This window comes from Cebus imitator, unplaced genomic scaffold, assembly GCF_001604975.1.
Source record: "Cebus imitator isolate Cc_AM_T3 unplaced genomic scaffold, Cebus_imitator-1.0 Scaffold191, whole genome shotgun sequence".
NCBI lineage: Eukaryota > Metazoa > Chordata > Mammalia > Primates > Cebidae > Cebus > Cebus imitator.
Genome location: NW_016107506.1, coordinates 185,879 through 192,394, shown reverse-complemented (window position 1 = coordinate 192,394; position 6,516 = coordinate 185,879).

The window sequence follows — 6,516 nt, the reverse complement described above, 5'->3', positions numbered from 1 at the left end:
GGAATGGCTCCCACAATCAAGATGAGATAAGTCAGTTAGATGTCTCAGCAGAAAGAGACTTGAGCAACTGCTTTATTAACTCCATCATGTCCTCAAACACCTTTTTCAATGGGGGAAATGCTGTACCATTCAATCTTTCATTTCTTCTCTAAAATCAAATTTACAGGGGCTCTCAACTCCACCAGATCCAGAAATAAATTTCCTCCTATGTAAAGTCACCTTGGAGTATTTCTAGGAATACCCATCACTTGTACTCAAGAGCAATCATTCCTGCTCTTTCCCTCACACAGGTAGGCTGGGAATAGTAGGCTCATCATTCTGAATCATGACCCTGTTCATAAGACCAGAAAGAACACTCTGCTCTGGTCATGATGGACATGGTCATTATTCAGAATCTCCACTTCCTGCTTCAATCAAAGGCTTTGAAATGCCTTCTCTTTTTTTGATGAACCACATCACCAGCTTCTTAAACAAACCCAGGTCTCTTCAAGTCTGAGCAGTGACAACAGTTTCAATCCTTTCTCAATTGGATTTTACCCGACACGCCTCTTACATGAAGGATAATCCACCATGTTTTCAGACATAGCCAAGTTATGCTTGAGTCTCAATGACAAGTAAAAGTAAAGACTCACGTGAAGACCACTGCTAACAGTCTAATTGAGCAAGGCAAACTTTAGTGCAGCACAGGTAGAGTGTTTAAATAGAGTCCTTGATATTTGGGGACCCAGTTTAAATCTTTTGCCCTGTATTCATGCATTCATTCTGCAAAAATCTCATGAGCACCACTGTATACCAGGCACTATTCTAGATACTGAGGATACAAAGGTGAACAAGGCAGAGTCCATTCGTTTATGGAACTCATGGTAGAGTCGAGAGAACAATAAACAAGTATACAAACAAATATTACAATTTCAAGGGAAGAGAATGCAGTTAAGGAACAGAGGAGATAGGTGCTTCCATGCTCTCTCCAGGCATGCCATCTGCCCAGTCCCTCCATGTGTTCAGCAACACAGAGGCTCTCCAAACTCCATTCCCTTGGGTTTTTATGGAAACTTTGTTACATGCACATGATTGAGCATACCATTCGTCACTGGTGATTAAATAAATCTGCAGTCCCTCTTTCCTCCCCAGAGATGGGAGGGGATTACTAAAAGCTCTAACTTTCTAATCACATGGCTGATTCTCCTGGCAACTGCCCCCCAAATCCTTAGATACTTTCCGAAAGTTACTTGTTAACTTAGACATAGTCAAAAGGGGCATCATGAATGACAAAAATGGCCCTTTCACCTTTATTGATCTTCTCACTGAGGAAATGTCAAGGGTTTTAGGAGCTCTGTGACAGGAACCAGGGACAAAGACGAAATATGTACTTCCTATTATATCACAATAACACAAAGGTGTTTAAAGCCACTGGGCTAGAGGAGTTCATCTAGGGTGTGGATATAGACAGAGAAAGACAGACTAAGTCTCAGGCTGACCTAGCATTTAGAGGACTTGGTAGAATAGAGGAATCCAGTGAGGGAATTGTGAAGAACAGCCAGTGAGGTAGTTAGAAAACTGGGGGACTATTGTGTCCCAGAAGCCAAGTGAAGAAAGCATTAAGAAAAAATGGGAATTACCACTGGTTAAATGAGGACGAAGAACTAACCAATGATAACCAGCAGGATAGAGACGCCCAGAGACCTTGAAAAGAGCAATTTCAGTAGATACGTGGTGGGGAAAAATGCCTGCCTGGAGCTGGTTAAAGAAGGAAAGGGAAGTGAGAAAGTGGAGGCGGTGAATATAGAAAACTCAGCATAGCTTGCCTACGATAATGGCACCTTAAGGAAAACTGTATTGTTAGGATTTTACATCCTTCCCTTAGGATATAACTAATTCAAAAATCATGAATTTGAATTTTGCTGTTCAGAATGAGGGGTAAAATGCAACACCCATGTCATTCTCTTCTTCACCCAAGTGAGGGGACTGGCAGGCACCTTGGTAGTACTAATTTTGGAGCAAGGGTTCTAATGGATTTGTCAGTTCCACAGAAAGAGAGTGGGACCTGGAAGTTAAGGGTATCTTCTTTCTGTACTCTTGCTAATTGGAATGGACTGAGATGGATTCACGGCAGAGGGACACATGGGTAGTCTAAGTAAAACGGAAGACTACAAAAGCCTTCCCCCCTACAAATATTTAGATCCATACAGTTATTCTGAAGCAAAAGAATGTAAATAAAAGTTTAAAAACACATAAAAATGCAGTCAAATGACACATAAAAATTGTTAGTAAAAACCTGCAAATTTTTAAAATGTGTTGTGAGGACATTTGGTATTACTTCACAGGATTTTCTTAACTGTCACTGATAATTGGATTTTCCTCAAGCCCCATGTCCAATTTCACTGTAATATGTGGTCTCCTGCCAACCCCGCTGGCCAAAGATTATCTTTCTGTAACCTTATGGAATGCAAGCAGTAACCCAGGCAACTCAGGGCCAATGAACTGGAACCATGGGCTCCTCACTAACAAGGGTGAATTATTATCACATCTTTCCTGGTGATTAGATTATTTCTTATCATTGTGTTTTATAGCTTTCTAGATAGTCATCTCAACACAATTTATTCACAATAATAGTGTTTTATTATTGCTGTTTTATAGTTCCCATAATAGTAAAATTTATCCTCAACACCATTATTACAATATTCGACTACTAATGGAATTCTTATTTTTATTTGATTGTGTTTTAAAGCCATAACAATAAAATTTACTCCCAAAAATATTACTGTAAATTTTATGCTCTTTAAACTACTTGATAGAATGCCTGCAAACACATGTGGTTCTTTAAACCACATGAGAGAAAGACTGCCAAAACATAAACATTGTTCTAGGGAAAAAAGGAATTGGTTTCTATTATGGTGAAACTTGTGTTCTTTGATAGAGTAAGTAATGCGATGAAAGAAATGAAAGGACCTTAGAGATAGCTGATTTCAAAGAGAATTATATTCTAATTGGTAGAATTATTTGTTTAAAAACCCAACCTCTTTTTATTACCTCCTGCCAAACCCTACACATTTCCACTGTCTTCATCCTCCAAAATAATGTGCTCTCAAAATGATGCCCATGATTTCTCTGGGCTCAAAATTGCATGGCTTGTTGTCACATTAGTTGGATAGAGGCTGCTATGAAATATTATTACCAAAAGCCAGGGTCATGTTGAAGGTGAACAGCTTCAGTGACTTAAGAACTGGAAGGCATACAGCCAAGTCAGCTCACTACCTCTGCTGCTTGTCAGTTGCTCTCATTGACCGTGAACCCAAGGACATTGCAATAAACTTCATCACTTGCTTGCTTTGCATTGTTTGTGGCTGCAACACTGAATCAAAGGGACTATAACATGAATTACGATCCATCCAGTGGAGCAAAGTACCAGCGGGATTCAAATAAGTGGTATATCAGACTGGCAGCAATTAAGGTGTGGTTAAGGGCTTGGTCTCAGATGGATGATACATTGAGTTACAGTCACAAGGAGAGCTGGAGGCAGGTTGGGTGGAGATATAAACTGGTTGACACTCTGAACTTACAGCTTTATTAGCAGAAGTGGCAAAATCTAGATTTGATTTCCGAGGCAGCACCAAGCAGAGGTTCTTCTTCTGACGGAAGCTTCAGCAATTGCTGCCATCATCTAAAGCAAGAAATGAGTGGATGGATGGATGGATGGATGGATGGATGGATGGATGGATGCATGAAGGGATGGATGGATGGATGGATGGATGGTTGGATGGATGAAGGGATGGATGGATGGATGGATGGATGGATGGATGGATGGTTGGTTGGATACATGTGTCCACAGATGCATAAATGCATGGATGAATCTGTATCTATGCTCTGGTCAGATGGGATAAATCCACTGACTAGATGTAGCCACTCACATACACAGGTAGGAACTTAGCTTGCTGTGACCATCTTCTTTCCTTTGCCCAGCTGTGGAAGTGTGCAACTCAGCTCTACCATCAAGAGAGAAACCACTGTCAACTTCTGGCTATGGGTAGCTTCAGAATCTGACTCTGTATTCAAGCTGAGACTATGTGCTACCTCGACAACTCCAACCAATGACTGAGCACAGAATTGGCATAAGTGCTCACCATTGAACCAATGCAATGTGCCTCTAGGAGCAATCTTCTTTTGGCTGTACCATAGTCTGAGGCCCTACCTGGCCAATTTTCCTTTCTTCCCTCTATCTTTTCACAGGTGTCAGATCTGGGCTTATGCCTCGCCTTGCTTTTTCTCCCCTTTATCTTTCAAAAGAATTGCTCCCCTAAAATCTCTTCTACTTTCAACTCCATCTTAGTATCTGCTTTTCAGATGATCCAGCCAATACACCAGCCAGATCACAGAAAACATGAAAATAAATGAATGTAATTGATCTTGAGTCACATGGATCTTTCTGAAACTTTGTGGATAATTAAATGCAGAAAAAAACCCTCAAGTTTGGAAGTAACAGGGATAATCCTACATGGCTAGGCCTTAACAAGCTTACAACACACAGCCAGAAAGCTACAGAAAATTACATGGCAGCTTAGTAACATTCCTTACCAGTTGGCTTTCTGAAATGTTTTCTCTCTCACTGCTTGCTCACCCTGGCTAATGTGTGGCACGCGCAGGGTCCTCAACCTTTCCGTGAAGATGATCAACATTGCTCTTTCCCATGTGCTGATGTATGTTCTATTTGGATCATCTGGGGAAGGAAGAGGAGCAAAGATGAAGTGCATGCTCTCGAGTGCTGAGAGTGGAGGTGGGAGAGTGAGGAAATGGAGGAGGTTTTAAAGAGGAGTTGGATTTCCTCCAGAAACCCTAGCAATCTGCAGGGCACTAGGTGGGGACAGAACTGAGGTGAGGTAGGGCCATCAGCTTGGGAATTAGCCAATGGATACTTTTCCATCTCTTTCTCAGCTGGACAGTATTCATTCTGCATAGACTACCAACTAGTTTTCAAAGAGAATGCTTCCAAACCATCACCCTGAATCATCACGCTGAAAAACTTGATCAAGAGGGTTACCATTCTGAGTCTCTGCTCAGGTACTTAAAAGAAAGACAACCCAATTAGGACCGTTTCCTTTCCTTCTCTGCATTTTGCCCCAGATGTTGTCCTACATCTTCTCATTTCTGCTTAATATATTCGGCAAGGACATCACAGATCATCACCTTCGTTGTCAGAATCTCAGTGCAACGTTAGATGGACTGGGTGCAGAGTAATCAGTTAGAATTCAGAAGCCTTGGGTTCTGATTCAGGTTCCTCCATTTCTCAGCCATGTGATTTTCAGCAAATCTCACTTGTCTTCCTTTGTAAAAAAAGAAAAAAATATTATACCTGTTCTGCCTTCCTCTTGGGCTGTGGAGCACATTAACTAAAGTAATGTAAAGAAAAGCCCTCTGAAGACTGTGATGCCATCAAAATGTATGGTATAATTATCATTGACACTAATAACAATGATCTGTAACTAGATTACAGTGCTATCTATACAGGATTACTCTAACATAAGACCACACAATACAAAAAAGAAAAACCAAATTCCCCATAAAGCAAAATGTCGAGCTTTTTTTTTTTTCCTTTTACTGTGAAATATCTTAATGTAAAGTTCATCAGAGGATTTTCCTAAAAAAGGGGGGTGGGTGAAGTTTCTCAGCTTTATATATATTGAAAAAACAGATTTCTGAAATGCATTTCTGAAATACAGCATCTGTTTAAAATAAGCTATATGTTAGCTTCTAAAACCAACTGTATATAATCTACATAATCCTAGCTCTCTGTTTATAAAATAATAACATTTTCCAGCATAATTGGCTTTTTAAATAAAATATACATAATTTAATGCAATTTGTATATTCCTATTCCTGTGGGTTTACCCCATATCTCTAAAATAATTTCTATAAAAGGATAGGCATGAGATTTCTACTTTATTTTATACATTGAGATTAATTTTACACCCAGAAAAGTAATTGCTGCTAAAATTATTATGGGGTTTAATAAACCCAAATGCTCTACATTCAGAGGTCCAATTCCCTGTGAAATCTGAGACCTCCCAGATTTCATAAGATTTCTACTTGTGATTACCATTCCTGGAAATAATATTGTCACTGGATGGTGGATATCCTTTACATTAACTTTCCTATCTCCTTCTTCCTTCTATTATTGTTTTCTTAACTCCTTAGAAGGATGCCATGCTATTCTACAGGCAAGTCTTTTAAAATTTAAAGTAAGCGATAGAGTTATAAAAAAAGTATCTATGTCCAAGATTGTACATATTTCTATGTCCAAGATACTGTACTTTAATGTACCAACATCCTTTATGTAGCAGGACCAATTATTGACCCAATTACAGAAAAGGAGACTGAGCTATTTGCTGTGGCTTATATGTCTGTGTCCTCCCCAATTCATTTGTGGAAACTTAATCCCCAGTGCAGTTGTGTTGAGAGGCAGGGCATCTGGAAGGTGATTAGGTTATGAGAATGGGGCCCTCATGAATGGGGATTCATCCT